Here is a 16,305-nt window from a genome sequence, read left to right on the forward strand (position 1 = left end):
TTGCTTTCACCTAGGCAAATGGAGGAAGATGAGAACAGACCTATAAAGTCTCAGATGTTTCAGTCTGGGGTCACAGACACCAATTCTAATAATGGTGATGGAATAGCAGTGGAAAGTGAATGAGTGGAAGATATACATCTTTTATTTCATTGGCTGTGTTGAGGTTGGGCAGTTGGATTCAACTTTGGGTAACAGAAAGGTCATCATCTGCATGAGGGCATTTGTTATAGCTCAAAGGAGTTCAATGATACCTGTCTGCAAAACTTACCTAGAAAAGTTCATAGCACGTTTCAACCTCCTCCTTCACAACCAAGGCAGTGGATTTTTTGACTTCTCCAAGTTCAGTGGCTTCTTTTGTCCTTGAGCCACCAATGCCTAGGAAGAGCAAGGACACTAGAGATTAGGTTGGGTTCACTCTGTTACTACAGGATGCCTCTTCTACAAAATGAACATTATACAAACTTTTACAGAAATGAATTATTGCTCTTGCGGATAAAGGCCACAATAAAGTAAAGCATCCAGGTGTGTAAAAGTAGGAAGGCACTGACATGAACATGAATTGAATTAATTTGCTTAGTTTGTGTTGTTTTACTCTCACATGATGTCAGGAACTAAACAGTGCATGGAAATCCAGCAGATATGCTAGAATCAGCAATAGTGCAAAGATGTTACTGCTCCGAGCAAAATGCAGGAACTTGGCTTCACCACCAGGTGGTACTCTAGGGTTGATGTCTGCCCTCATCTAGCACAAACAGGATTGATATGATCATTTCTTGTGGTCAAGAAATCTTCAACCAGTATGAACAGTTGTAAACGAAAATTGTGAAATAGATTACTAAAAATCAATCTTTTATTCCCAAATGAAATTTTTTGACTTTTATTAACCATAAGGCCTTTTAGGCCTTTGCTAACAAAACATCAAAAACACTTATTGGGGCACAAAATTGTTTATCAAGAGTGAGATACTAATGCTTGTGGTCTGAAGTGTGATGAGAAAAGAGTGGTATTGAAACAGAAACAAAAGTTAAGATATAAGATTTGAGATCCCTGAACTAAGTGTGGTAGTGCACTAGAAATAGAGTTAATGTTCAAGTCTTTGCGGCCATCGACTTTTTGACATTTCTGTCTTTTCATTTTGCAGAAGATTCATTTTTGTTGTTACAGTAAGACCGAGGTTTAAGGAAAATGACTGCAGGCCCAGAGTTATAATGACAACCCAGTGGTAAAATACAACAAGCTTTTGCAATGCAATAGGTCTCGCAATTGCGAGATTTTGAGCTATTGGAGTTGTAAATGATAAATGATAATGCCTTTTATTTATGTGTTTAAAAAACCTGCAATAATAAAAGGCATTGTCATTTACAATACCAATAGGTCAAAGTTACTAAAATGCGCGACCTATTGCATTGCCAATGCTTGTTGTTTAAAAGTGCCCCATGCTGCACTTTCACGTTAATAGAGGCCACGCCCCTTTCTTTAGACGAGCTGTAACTCAAGAAAGGTCCGCGCCAACTATTAAAGTGAAAGCGCGGTATTGGGCTATTTTAACAAAAAAAGCATTTGTTTGTCAAGTTTACAAACAAATGGTTTCTTTTGTGAAGGCACCCCGTGAAAGACCGTATGGCACACTAAATTTTGCAGGAAAGCATGTAGTGCCTGCATTAGTAGAAACACACTAAAGAAAATAGTGCTTACAGACTAAATAAGACTACTGTGTAACAACCAAACTAAAAGGGCCCGTCCTCGTGTGAGATTACAAATGAAGACAAGGCTGTACTAAGGAAGGACTACCAAGCCTATTAACGAATCAGAAGCCAGCATTTACGAAGGACATTGCCACAAGCCAAGTGCAGATATGGGCGGAGAGTGGGCGGGGCTTCAACTGCATACTCCAATACAGCATGCCTCACAGAGCAGCGGATGTGCTGCCCAGGCTCGACCTAAAACAGAGAAGATAAGGAAGCAAATGGCCCTTCTCCCTAATAAAAGGTTCTCTGGTGCTGAAGTGTCTTCCAGACTCAGAGCACTCCACTCGATCCAAAGATAAGCTACGTAAGATCATTGCAAACACCTAATTCATGTGAGTTGTGGTCAAGCCAGCAATTATCTAGATCTGATTTTCTGGGTTGCTGCAAGAAAAGCCATTACTTTCCGGGCAATTTCTGGGGAACAGTCACCCATAGTCAGAGGTAATGCTGATGGATTTTCAGGTTGCCCTATTCTCAAGGTTTCCTTATGGAAGATCTTACTACTCTTGGACTCTAGGAGAATGTGCACAGTATTTTTGCTTGACTTTCCAATACCAAGGCATTCGTGCTGGGAAGTCCTGCTCAATCTGTGGCTCCGTTGGTGGAAGTCCCGCAAGTTGAATGTTCCTAGAGGGAAACCTGTGTACTCATCTGTGCCTTGGAGCGCAAAGGGATACAGTTGCCGTTGGGATGTAACTCAAAGGCCTCAAACTATGAGATACTTGTAACCATGACCACAATCTCCTTCATTCTTGGTATTTAAGTAACACATATTCCTTTTAGAGTGCAGCCTTATAGACCACCTGACTTGAGTATGCAAGACAGATGTAGTGGTAGATGTATTTTTCTTGGCCACCTGGTCTTTCTTATTAGCTTTCTAATTGGGTTTTGTGTATTTTTTCCAGCATCAAGCTATCAAATGTGGTGAACAGGCTGTGCTGCGTTTGGTCGCACAGCCAAACACCTTCTTCTGGCATTGTAGCTCAATTGGGATATTTGCGAAGTCTGCTTGTAGAGACCTACTGGAATTGATTGCCGAATCTAGAGCAAAGATTTTCATACTTTTCTTGGTCAGGTTCCCAGGCCTGAATTTCTCTCCATATCTGACCACACCTTTGTGTCATATGTTTGATACTAAGGAGTTTTAAGGGTTGGGTGTCTGAATACCGATAACAGAAATATTGTCTGACCTAAACATCATGGTGTAAATGGTTTAAAAAAATAGCGCCCCATACGGTATCGATTTTCTGGGACTATACATTTGTAAACAGCATTTATTACAAAATAATTTTGCCAGACGATATTTAGACTTCTGTACCAAACCCTTTTGATATGGACAAATAATTTAAAAAGATATGACATCGATTTGGGAAAATACCTTTGACTCAATAAATGTAAACAACAGCGAGTTTCAATGTAGACAAGTGGGAACTTTTATTAAGAAACAAACACAGAACTTATAAGTACTGTTGCAAGGACATCTTGTAACGAAAACTGAAGAAACTTATGTTTAAAATGTTGGTTTTGGAATAATGATAAGGGTATTATACAGCTTAAGTGGTTATACACTAATATGTAATCTGTCAGGTAATTGGTTACATGTCATATTTCGAAATATTTGAGATACTTTTCAACAACAGGTTTATTGGACTGATGTGGTTTTCTGCAAGAGTATCAAACACATATCCTTTTAAACATGTGACAGAACTAGTGCTTTTAGACCATGCATACAGCTCGAGATAGCCTGGAACAGTCACAAATGTCACACTTGTATGAATAGGATGGTTAGAAATGTAATATTGGTACTGCCATACAGCAGCAATGACAAGTGCCAGCTGCAGAGGACTCCTGAGAAACACCGTGGGTTCTTGAACTTTTCTTTTTACTAATCAAGCCATGTCTTGAACCCAGAATTAAGCAGAAGGCAGGTTCAGTCTTTCTATTCCATTTCAAGGAGATGGAAGCCAAGTGAGTGACCACTCTATCAGATTTCATGTCAGATTACTAAAGAGTTCGTGAAGTCACACGTGATCAGACCATCCAAGGTTGACAGCCTGCCAAGGAATCTCCTCATGCCACCTATTCACTGCCTTAGCAGTGCCATTTTTAACAAGATTATTAATACATAAAATAAGAGGAGACACTTTTACCATACGTTTCACTCATGGGGACAATAGTACATAGACTGGATTGGTGTCATGCACAGTGGCGGCTGACAGGGAACGGGGGTGCCGGCCAATGTCTCTCCTTCGCTTCAGTCCCATCCCGCCGCCTTCTCCTCAGCTTCGGCAGAAGCAGGAAGTACACAAACTCCCTCCCCTAAGCCAATCACAATGCTGCAATGCAGTTGTGATCGGTCTTAGCATCCTGGTTTGGCACGCAGACAGGAAATGGGAGCCTGGCATGTTCCTCACCAGGTTGTGTAATGCAGGCTGGTGCGGAACATGCAAAGTGTGCATAACTGTTTGGCCGGCCCAAGACAGTCGGCCAAACATTCATGTCCATTTAGAGTGTGTCACCACTCCTCCCCCTGTGACCCCATGCCCCTTCCTGTGGTTATTATCAGTTTATTTTCTCTTTCTCCTGCTCTGAGACCAGTGGGGCGATACTCCTCCGCCTTAGTAGAGGAGCAGCCACTAGTCATGCATGCTAACTTGCTGCCCTCACTTTCTTAAGGTATTTAACTTTTCATTTCAGGCCGAACCTCTGGTGATCATTTCTTGCCTATCTCCATCTTCTAATATGTCACATAGCAAATCCTTCCTCCACTGTGGTCACAATTTTTTTTGTTTTGGGATCTTCCTTAACTGTAGTTTGATTGGTGGTTTCAAATAAAATTTACATCTTTATAACTTAATGTGGGACAAGTGGTATTTGGGCACCTATGGGATTTCGGTGTGTGCAGTTACGACGTGGTTGTGGAAGTAGAGTACTTGTCTACTCTATTTTGTGATCTGCTTGCTGGTCCTCACTTAGGAGATGTTTTGCTGTGAATGAAGAAGGTGGACATGCTAGGTCTCGGTAAGATTCTTCGATTATACTGCAGGACTGCCAGCCAGCAGTCACCAATGAGATACTCTTAAAGATGCTAGCCCTCACAGCTTCCCAGTGTGTGATCAGCACAAAGTATTTGGTGGTGGGAGCATATAGAATATTCAGTACATAGTGATTGACGTAAAAGAATATTGACTGCAGAATACTGACAACCATTATATCATTGTAAGTATGTAGGGAAGCAGGGGTGTAGCTATCAATGATGAAGCAGGTGCAGTGGAACCAGAGCCAAGGGGTTTTCTGCACCCCACTTAAACCTGTGATGTGCTACTTACCTTTTGGGTAGAAGATCTATATCCCATTCTTACCTCAAAGGCTTGGATGCTGTTGTTTTGCCACCGCACGTAAGTGTAGATTTACTATTCCTAACTCCACATCTACATACCTTGACATAAGCTATGTTAAGTAAAAGGACTGAGCAAATGCATTAACAGCTCAATCAAATTAGCCGCAATAGGAGCCTTTTGGAAAATGTCAAATTGTGCTAATGTAACTACGGAACTTTAGATCCAATGAATACGCTGCTATAGCAGACTTCTTACCTCTGTCTTACAAATATATACCTTTGTCAAACACAAAAGATGCCTGCCAGACAGACACAATACAGGCAAAGCTGTTTGCTGACTGTAGTGATAACAACACTTACAAAGGCAGTTTCGAGTAGCCTGTATCAAGGATGCTAGTCTAGATTGAAGAAAATTGTTGTTTATGTTTCTGATGAAACACATACTTTAATAAGTGGTTCTGAGGAATTTTTCTTTTCGAAACCTTTGTGACATATATTTCTTTATTAATGTTTTTCTTCAGTTTAACGAAATGAAGCTGGAGAAAAACATTTTGAAGAAATATTTGCTTATTATTTTTTTTTATTGGCTAGTGGGGGATTCACCCACTCTTAACCACCTTCTTTTTTTAAGTGGATCCTCACTTAACGACCCTAACCTCCCCTGCCCTTTCTTTAATACTCATACGTCTTGAACCCTCAGCTTTACTCCTTTTTTTACATTTACTGCTTATCCCATTTATGTTTTCTCCATCCTAAGCACTCTCCCCCATTACCTGTCCCACTTTTACTTCCTCCTTTTCTTTTATCTTCCTTTCTTTTTTTTAATAGTCATATGTCTTCTACCCTCCTCTTTTATTTCTTTTTTTCATTCCTTTTACTACTTCCCCGTTAACATTTTCCCATCATGTATCTTCCTGCTCTGCTACTTCTCTCCCTTTTAGTTCCTGTTTCTTTTATTTAATACCGTGCATTGTTTACCATCCAGCTGCGCTCCTTTTTTTCATTTTTTACTTTTACTACTTCCTCCTACTCCATTAAGGTTTTCAGCACCCTATACACCCTCCACATGTTACTTTTCCTTATTTTACTCCCTTCTATTGTTTTACTTCCCCTTCCTTTTTTCAGACGCTTACGTCTTCTACCCTTCTACTTTACTCTTTTTTTAATATTACTTTTATTATTTCCCCCTACACCTCAATGTTTTACCCCATTCGTTCTTATCATCTCACCTTTCTCTTGATGACATATGCCTTTTCCACGAAGACATACTTTTTTCGTGGTATTTGCTGGAAGTGAATAGTCCTTCCAAAAGAAATGTGTCATTAACCTTGGCAAATACAATCAGTCTGGCACTACCTGCTAGCTTTTTGGCTTTCTCAAAGCTTGATTTATTTTGTCTTTTAAAGAAAAAATAAGAATCCTGTATTTTGGGGGAATGGAGGGGCTGGCAGGCCTTAGCAGGTATAAAGAAAATATGTTGACTAAAAGCAACAATATGTTTTTGGTCTAAAAAAACACATTCTTACATTTGTCCTGGGCACTGAAGGGAATAACTGAGCATATATCTGCTCCTTGTGAAAGAGCAGAATGCTGCCACTCACAAAGAACTTAGCCAATGGCTGAAGTGGGGGTGATCCATTTCCCCCATGCTAAATGAATGAAACAATAAGAGACCAATAAGTGACGAAGGCTTCCTGAAATCCATTCCCAGAAAATGTCTTTTTGAGTTTTCTGCCCCTCGGCGCAGACTAAGCTCAGATTTAATGTGGTGTATGTGCCCTATGCAGTAGTCTGCATTCTGCAAGCTGAAAGAGTGTGACCTGGTCAGTACAGACCCTTACAGCTGACCCTCATAACAGAGTTCATTTGCAGAGATAAATAACTCCATATGAAATAAATTCAAGGAAGCATGGTATGTTTTAAACCTTCTGGATCAATGCTGTGAGAACATGTAATACTGCCTAGAGCTCACACAACTGAACTCGGTCTGGTCATTGCTGTAAAAGCTTTTGGGTATAAAAAATAAAACTTCCGAGTTCTTAGCAACCACACGGATCAGTCACTATTTTTGTATTTTTTAAAATAACTTTCGATGCCCTATTTCTGAAATAGGTTTTCAAAATTGCAATGTAGTAAATCACTAAAACGTAATGAAGTGTAGGTGTGTGTCTGTCTATGTGTGTGTATAGATTGTATACTGGAGATTGTGCTTGGGAGTGTGTGGGTGCGCGCCCACGCACACAACCTGTTTTTAGGCAGTCCTAGTTAGCAGCGTATTGTACCACCATCAGGGGGCGCAAGATTGCCGCTGCATACAGCAAACATGTGCTCGTGTGGCGTAAGAATTTAACGCGACGCCAGCTGGTTTGGGATTCTTACAATACAGCCATTGTACGCGACTGTCCGCCAGTGACACGGCGCTTTAATTGAGTCCGCGCCGTCCACAGTTTAGATTTTGGGGGGAGATTTCAAAAAGTTGTATATTTGCACTTTATTTGTTGAAAATGCCTGATTTTTCCACCACACTTCACTGCGTTTCGACAGTTTTAAGGAACTGAAGGCTGTGATCGTCGGGGAAAATGGAGCCCTTTGTTTGTACTGACTTCCAGGCACGTTTTGGCACGAGCCTCCCTCCCTGCCACAGCCCGGGGAGGGGCGGTGCAGTCACTTGTCAGCTTTCCTCACATCTGCAATTTCTGCCCACTCAGCACTCTTCGGAAGGGGCTGGCACGGGGAGGTGGGGCGAGAGGGAGGGGGGAGGCCAGTGCCGCTGAAAGGCAAGCTCCGAAAACAACTGGAAGAAGCTGGCTGTTTAAATGTAAATCTGTGAAACTTTTAAAAGAGCTTTCCAGGAGACAGAGGCTTGGAAATCTTTCGCTTCTAATGGACTAACACTAATAGTGGCACCATAGCGCTACGAAGACATCACAGGGTGAAAATCTTCGCTTAATAAATATCTAAGTCGAGTTTTCTAGAATATGACGTTAATATTTGCAACTTGTTTTGTTCGGGAGATTTTCAGACAACTCTCATGGTCCGATGTTTGTTAGCAAATTTAAGGCAAGTCTTAAATATAATTTGCAACCAATAAAAAAAGAACTTTTGTCTTCTGGTTAACGTTAAGAACGGTCTTTCTATGATAAATAAATAACACATGTGAAACAAAAGGCGCTAGTGAACACATAAAGTAGTAGCATAATCAATATTTCCGAGTTGCAATGGTTAAATAACCCTTTGGAATTGGGTACGCGTGCATTTTTTCGGGGTAAAAAGTTAAAAACTATTGAGAAATTTAGCTTCACTGAGTGCCAAAAAATAATGCCCACTCCCTAAACCTTAATGCCATCCAACATCAATGATTCTAAGCATGGATGGCAAATCACCGAAATGCCAGGGGTAGCGGAAGTGACATCACATGCCCTTTGACCTCCACTTTCACACACACACACACACACACATACTTACACATAAACACAAATTCACACATATACACTGTCTCACACATAAACACACACTCACCCGCAAGCACGCACACAAAATACATTCAAAAGTATTTTTTCCTTACCTCAGCAGCCATAGAATGGCATATTCCAGTTTATTGTACTCCATTTTTATTACACTATTAGTGAATAATATATGTTATTTATTCACTATTAGTGTAATAAAAATCTGACAGAAAATATAGAGAGTGGAGGTCCAGATGCCCACGTGTTCCTGGCACTGAATGTCACCTCTGAGGCCAGGGGTCGAAAAGACAGTGCCAGGGGTGGCAAGTTGTCACAGATGTGACCACTGACGACCCCTAAATGATGTCCATGATTCTATGGGTAGTATATGAAGTTGCGGAAAACATCTACTGAAATGTCTAGTGCATTGATATATTTGCTGCTAAAATTGGCAAAACCCACTGCCACTCTGCAGTTCTTTATCGAGGGATTTTGTAACCGGTCGTTAGATGCTTGTTTCCAGTCCAGGGAGGACCTGGCCTGGCAGTTCGGGCTGGACTGTTCCCATTGGGGGCAGGGTCAAGACTGATTTGCATATGGCTGGGTTTAAACTGGAATGGCAATGGGAGCAAAAAAAGCATGGATTTAGGCCCAGATCTCTGTACTGGCGTGAATGTTTGACATTGTTCATTCAACATTCTGTCCATCAATTGTTCTTTTTTTTAAAATTTAAGGAACAAGCAAAAACCATGGCCCAGATTTACTAAAGGCTTTTGCGGGCTCGCACTTGATGCAAAGCAGTGGTTTGTGGCACAAAGCAAAGCAAACAGCAACAACTTTCATGTGCTAAAGAATTTCAACACTGAAATGTGCCCCCTCTGCAGCATTAAAATCTTCCATAAATGTATGCACTGGGGGCGGGACTGAGGCAGAGCAGTGCAGACATCCTTTGGATTTGAGGCAAAGCTAGACCAACTAAAATGGCCTGAGTTGGCTGTGCTTAAAATCAGTACGAGTGAAAAATCAAGTGCAAACGAGGGGCCTAGTGATATAGTCTGTGATATACCTTAATTAATAAATTAATAAGTGCCGGTGCCCAACGGGAATTTGATCACCCTCCTTGAGGTCATTGTCGCTGGCCCTGGTCGGGCATTGATATGGGGGACCACAGACTGGGCACAATGCTACTGACCATTTACGCAGATTAAGGGATTGGGTAGTAGGGTGCACTGACTAGACCTGTGGATATTTGTGAGGTCGCGGACTATGAGAAACCCCGACAACTGCTTGGCGACACGGGGCATGCGGAAGATACAGGTTATAGGAGTAGGTTCAGATCAGTCACAGGTACACACACACACGCAGTTTAACAGGGGGGGGGGGGTGGATTTTGTATTTCCCCATTTTGTATTTTTCATATTGAGATGTAAATGTCCTTGTCGCGACTGCCTATTTTTTGATGCAGTGAAGCTCAATCTGTCTGTGGTTGGCAACTGCTGCATGTCATCCTGGTTGTGTACCTTGGCCCTCTCGCGATACAGCGTCTCAGTGGGCGGAGTGAACTCAGTACACTATATTAGAAGGTAATATGAACAAATACGATTGAAATGTATCTGGCTTCCTCCGACACGAAGTGGTGTTACTGTATGCCAGGTGTGGTGCTGTTACACCAGAAAATAAAATGAAAATGCAATAAAGATGGTTACAAAAAGAAAAGTCCCGGGAATTTCAGAGGTGGAGCTAATCTGGGAACAAATAAGAAATAAAAGAAAAAGAGGATGCCCGGCCAGCAAGGAATATGAAAGCCACTGGAGAAATGCTTTGTACTTCCGGTTGTGTTACGTTAGAATGCATTTATAAAGTAAGTTATCCCCCTTCAACTACCTGGTGCTTAGAGAAGAACACTGGCTAGCTTGCCTAACAAAGTTTTGGTAAAAAGAAAGGTTGTTAACGTTTTATTTAAGGGTAAATGGTTGCAACAGAGTTGAAGTTTCTTTGGAAGGTTAGCCGAGAGTTGATTGCATATGCACGTCACTTCCTGTCACAAACAGACCCTTCCATCCACACATTACTCTCAACAGAGAAACCACGAGTCAAGGGTAAGGTCGCACAAAAAGCCATTATCCAGCAGAGGAACTAAAATCAGTGAGTCCGTGACAGCGGAACTTCAAGGCACAGTTCTAGTATTAGTGAGTACTTTCAAGAACCTCCTCTAGGCGGCGAGTCGTCCCGCCCGCTCCCCTTGCCCGTTTCTACCAACTGCGCGCTTTTACCTTAAATCACCATTGACATCGTTCTTTGGTGCCTGAAAAGGTCGCAGTTTATTCATTAACATAATTTTATACATTTCACCCGTTCATGGTCATAACCACATTTATTGTCCATGTTATATATTTACATCTATTTCTCTTTAAACTTTTTCTCTTGCATTATGGGCCCAGCCTTCTCAATATCCTGGGAGGGGAGGGGCCCCTTTCTCTGGGATTCCGGTTCACGGGTCTAGGCTTCAGCTTCCTACCGATTTGGAGGGTGTCTGTCTGGACCTGCCCGGGCTGCAAGTGCTGTCCCGCTCGCCCTGTAACCCTTTCGTGGGCCCTCCCTTCTCCCAGGGGTCCCTGCCGTGTGGCATCCCAAGGACCTTACTTCAGCATCTACTCTACCTCTCCTGAGGCTGAGTCCTTGCCATCTTCTCCCTCGGTACCTCTGCCGTGAGGCATCCCAAGGGTCCTGCAGGAGCATCACATCTACTTTTTCTATGGCGGCACGCCGTCCCTTGGCTTCCTCAGTGCCCCTGCCGTGAGGCATCCCAAGGACACTATGAGAGCCTTCCATCTACCTTCTAGTAAATTTTCTCTTTTTACGAACTTTCTTGTGTTTGTTCCGCTTACCCCTCTACCCTTGCGGCTGCGACGCCCGTATCTTAGGTGTGGGTGGGTGGGATTCTTCTCCTTCCTTGATGCGAGGGGGGTTATGTGCTTACTTGGGCCGTTGGCCCCTTTTATCCCCCTCTCGTCCTAACTAGCCTGCCCCCTGATTTGGGGTGGGGCTCGCCTCATTTGAAGGAGGGAGGGCGATCCTGGTCCCCACTGGCCCAGCCGGCATGCAAGTGGGGGCAGGGGAGGGCCTCCAGACTCGGAAGGCGTTTTACCCGGGCCCCCATTGGTCCGGCTTCGCCTACCCGGCCTGGGTTCTATCCTGTTACCAGTACCTCTTCAGTAAAAGAGGCAGCACTCACACAGTCAAGCCACATACCAGGATAAATTCAGAACGGATGCCCCTGATTTCTACAGAGGAGCTGTTCTTATCAAATGAAAAAAATCCTAGGTTTCAGAAATTAATAGCTTGCAGAACAGGATTGGTTTCTCTTACAAATGTCAGATGGGCCTCAACGTTTCAAATTAATCACACGGTTCGCGAGTATCACTTTCTTCAAACCTAAATTTAATTTATTTTAGAGAAGAGGCCATTGCACTGCATAATGAGGGGTGCAACGTACTCTGCTGTGCAGTGTGTAATGACATCTAGGACAACAGACAGGAGCTCTCTAAGGATTAATAACACACATAGGGCCTTATTACGATGTCAGTCGTAAGGCCTCCGGCCTTAGGTCGGGGGCCTTACGACCGGCATCGTCGGTTTCAATTCCAACCGGCTGATTATGATACAGCCAGTCGGAATTGAAACCGGCCGGTCATTCCGGCTGGCTTCCGACGGGCTCCAGGAGCCCGTCTGCCAGTTGGAGACCGGCCCGTAAACCAAATGGAAGGTGTTTCCGTCTTTCGGATCACGATGCACGGTTTCCGGCAGGGTTTCCATGTGGGTCTTTCCGACATAGAAACCCTGTCAGAAAGCGTGTTTGGGAGCTCCTAGGAGGGCTGTCTTTCCCTTGCAACCTTCAGTTGGGGGCCGAATAATCCCTGCACCTTGTGGCAGGCACCTTGAGGTGCTTGCCATGGGGTGCAGGGATTAACGCAATCTCCGATTTGCCTAAGTGAGCATGTACTACGACGGGTTTACGGCCGTAACACATGATCCCATGGGGGAATGTGGGAATGCGACCGAACAGTATTCAGTTGCATCATATTCAGGCGGTCGGGACCGCCGACCGGAGGTCTGTCGGTCCGTTTCCGCAAAGGTGCCCCGCCCGACATCATAATAAGGCCCAATATGTGTCACTAAGGTTGTGTTATATTGACACTTTCACTTCATTGCACATAAAAACAATACATTTACTGCACTTGCTTTCACAGTTACATTTCAAAACACTGTACATAAGAGGTGTTACAATTACCCATATAAAGTGTACTGAAAATACCAACCTAAGAAAGAGGAGTGGCTGAGCCAGTCTTGTGGGGATTCACACTTATTACATACAGGCTACACACAAATAAAAGCAGCAAGATCCTATGTCAGTAGACCAATTTACCACACAAGTATGTTTTGGAAAGGCCTCCCCAGCATGTCCCTTTTATTAAAGCCTGCGTGTAGCGTTCGGAAAAATATATATGCCAAAATGTCCCTACTGCAGACTTTTTGATATAGTTTGTGAATGTGAACTTCTGGTTCTTCACATTTATTAGTACAATGAACACACAGCCATGGATAGGAACTGGCAGTCCCTGCACTATTTATAATACCTTATCTTACCTTCTTCAGGATCGTTATTGATTTCCAGACCAGCTATTCCACTGGCAGTCGACTGCTATATGGGGGATTTATCATACCATTGGGGTTTTTAAAGGGAACAGCAGACTGCATGTAGGAACCAAATTATGAACTACCACCACAATGTCCAAGTAAAAATACATAGAAAATACTAGATTTACTATTCTGACAACATATTGCAATTCAATATTGTTGAGGAGATATATGTGTATGCTGATATGTAAAACTCGCCATTTTGATAACATACCCCAACACGTACTCACAAGGAAATATTAACAGTTTGCGTGGAAACACTATGGGCCTAATTGCGATGTCGGTCAGACAAGGTTCAACCAAAATCATAGTGGAAATTTAGCACCCAAGGAGTCGGCGGATCCGCTTCCACAATTAGGATGGGAATGTCTTCACGGCGGTCACAAAGACTATATTTTCTATTGAGGCTTGTGCAAAAGAATCCCCTCTCGGGTTTCCCTCCGACCGCTGGTATTGTGATACGGCGATCGGAGGGAAACCATCGATGGGTGGAAAAGCTGTTGAATGGCTTTCCGCCCGACATGGTAATTGGGCCCTATGTGTAGGAAAATTTGCGAACTACAGATAGTCCAAAGATCATTTAGCTCTCCTTGAATAAAGCCAATAATGCAGAGTAGGTAACAGGTGATTTGCTTCTAAAGTGAGAGATTTGTGGTACAGAACATCAATATTCAATAATTTCCCCAGTGGCGCCGTAACCAATTTTGGGGCCCTTTGCAAGACATATCTTGGTGTCCTGTTTGCAATTTCCCTCCCCAACTAATTGTAGTCTGCATGATGCCAAACAAACTTTCAGAAATGGGGTTTACTGAAAAACTGTTGAAATATGTCTTTCCAGAGCCCCCAAAAATCCTTCAGATGCCACTGTGCAAAGAGGGACTCAGATGTAGAGTTAGGAAGAGTGAGGAGAGGCTGGGATATGGAAATAGACAAAGTGAGCTAGTTAAAGAGAAAGTTTACTTTTCCATGGGGTGAAATTGGGGTTCTCTTGGAAGGTTAAGGTCCTGGGCAATTTCCCACTTTGCCAATGCCTTAAGACGTCTCTGGATTTCTGTAGGCAGTTTTCAAAAGTTGTGCTTTCGGACATGAGGTTTTGGGGTCCAGGAATCACTCTATAATTAAATAAAATATTCTAAGTCTCAGTTTCTGCACAAGGAATACGTGTGAAATTATTTCTGTTCAACATGACATCAAACAAGTTATCGCTAGTGTTCATTATTGTACATTCTGTACATGAAACTGGCTCATTAAGATGGCGGGTGGACATCAGTCCGCCCGCCATCATAGAGGTGACTGCCCACCAGACGTGCGGCGGTCCCACCAGCCCAATTAGGATGCGCCCGCCAGTATGGCGGGTGCATCCTAGCCTTTTAACATTGCGGACGGTGCTGTTGGATGCAACACCGTTTGCAATGTTAAAATGCCACGATGTGCATTTCCATGCACAACATGGCAGGCACCTAGCGGTGCCTGCCACCTTGTGCATGGAAATGTAGGGGGATACCATGGTACACCCCGTGCACAAATGGCTTCCCCACCACAGAGTGGGCCCGTAACAGACCCCCCGAAGCCAGACTCCGCAGCATTGAGATCGGGCGGGCGGTGCCTGCTAGGCATCACCACCATATCCTCGGTCTGAACCGTTCCACCAGGCAATCACAACAATTGTCTGTGGGGTGGAAGTGTAGCGCCCGCCACGCTTGCGGAACGATTCCCCCCACCATCCTAATGTGGTGGGGGGAAATGAGAGCCAGATGGCGGAGGGACTGCCACTGCCAGCCCGGCGGTGGCGGTCCCTCTGCCATCGTAATGAGCCCCTAGGTTCTGAAACTAAAGAAAATATCGTAGACTGCAAGTTTACCTTTAGCTAGAAAAAATGCATGTTTCTCTATTTCACAGGTATATAAATCGTACAGACAGAGCATGAATTTTAGCAAGTTACTGTCCTCCTTAGCGAAAGGAATGCCCACCCAGACAAAAGCATGCATCCTGTTAAGTATGCAAATATGCAAAATTAAAATGTTAATAGTGACGTTGAGATAATTTTCGAACTTTTTCACTTTGTCAGGATGTGTAATTTGTGTACTTCACATAACTTTCAGGAGGAGCTTCCAACAAAAATATTTTTGGGTGAAAATTTACTTGCTAAAAGTGGGTATTACCCATGTTTTTTTTTTTTTACAGAAAACCCACTACTGGCTAGATTTTTTACCCACTTATCTGAGGCGTTTTCAACGGTGTGCTGTTAGGAAAAAAATACTCTGAGAACTGACCTGCCTTCTAAATTTAATATTGCATTAGCTGTAACAAACCACTTAAAAAAAATCTGAACTGAATAAAAAAAAACACCTAAAGGGAGAAATACCAAATGTGTCATAAAATAAAAAAATCTACATACGCCTCAACCTGGTTACTCCACAGTGTGCAAATTATGTTGTATCTGAAACCAGACATAAACAACGGTTTGCATCCCTATTGTTCGTCATCCGTTACTGGAGCCTGAAGCCTAGAATTAAGTCATGATTGCTCAGATGAGTCATATATGTTTCAAAACAACATCTGACCTCTTTACCACTTGCAGAGTGAAGTGATGGGAAACCAGATGAACCCGCAGCACCTGGGCTGTCCCCTGCTGTGCATAGTCAGCATGACAGTAATCAGACAAACATGTTCAAGTTCGCAGATTTTTGTCTAAACGCCGTTTTGAAAATAAACAGTCTTACACTTTATGGACGTTCCCTTGCCGAGCCAAGCAGTACAAAAGGGGGTGGTGATGGACGGAGCATCAGAACCAATCAAACACTCACACCAAGTCAACAGATCTGGGTTTGATCCATCACCGTTCTTTAGCCCACTCTGCCACCCTAGTTCAGACATGGCCATATGCAAATCAGTCTGACCCTGTGCCTCATGGGAACAGTCCAGCCCGAACTGCCAAGCCATGCCTTCCCTGGACCAGAAACAAGCTTCCTAGGACCGGTTTCTGGCATTTCAGCCGTCTTCAGCCAGGCTTGCTTGAATCCAGTGGCAAAGTGAGCAAGGGACTCACGTCTGAGCATACCCTGCCAACTTA

General features: G+C 43.3%; 1 long non-coding RNA gene across 1 annotated transcript in view; it reads right to left on the reverse strand.

Annotated features, from left to right (window-relative positions):
- The window catches only part of LOC146833592 (uncharacterized), a 156,509-nt gene that overhangs the window by 77,624 nt on the left and 62,580 nt on the right, over nt 1-16,305 (reverse strand). The window contains exon 2 of the long non-coding RNA XR_014960254.1: nt 269-375. This is a non-coding gene — a long non-coding RNA (uncharacterized LOC146833592). The remainder of the gene's footprint in view (nt 1-268; nt 376-16,305) is intronic.

The sequence above is a fragment of the Triturus cristatus genome, chromosome 4_2 (assembly GCF_964204655.1).
Source record: "Triturus cristatus chromosome 4_2, aTriCri1.1, whole genome shotgun sequence".
NCBI classification, from domain to species: Eukaryota; Metazoa; Chordata; class Amphibia; order Caudata; family Salamandridae; genus Triturus; species Triturus cristatus.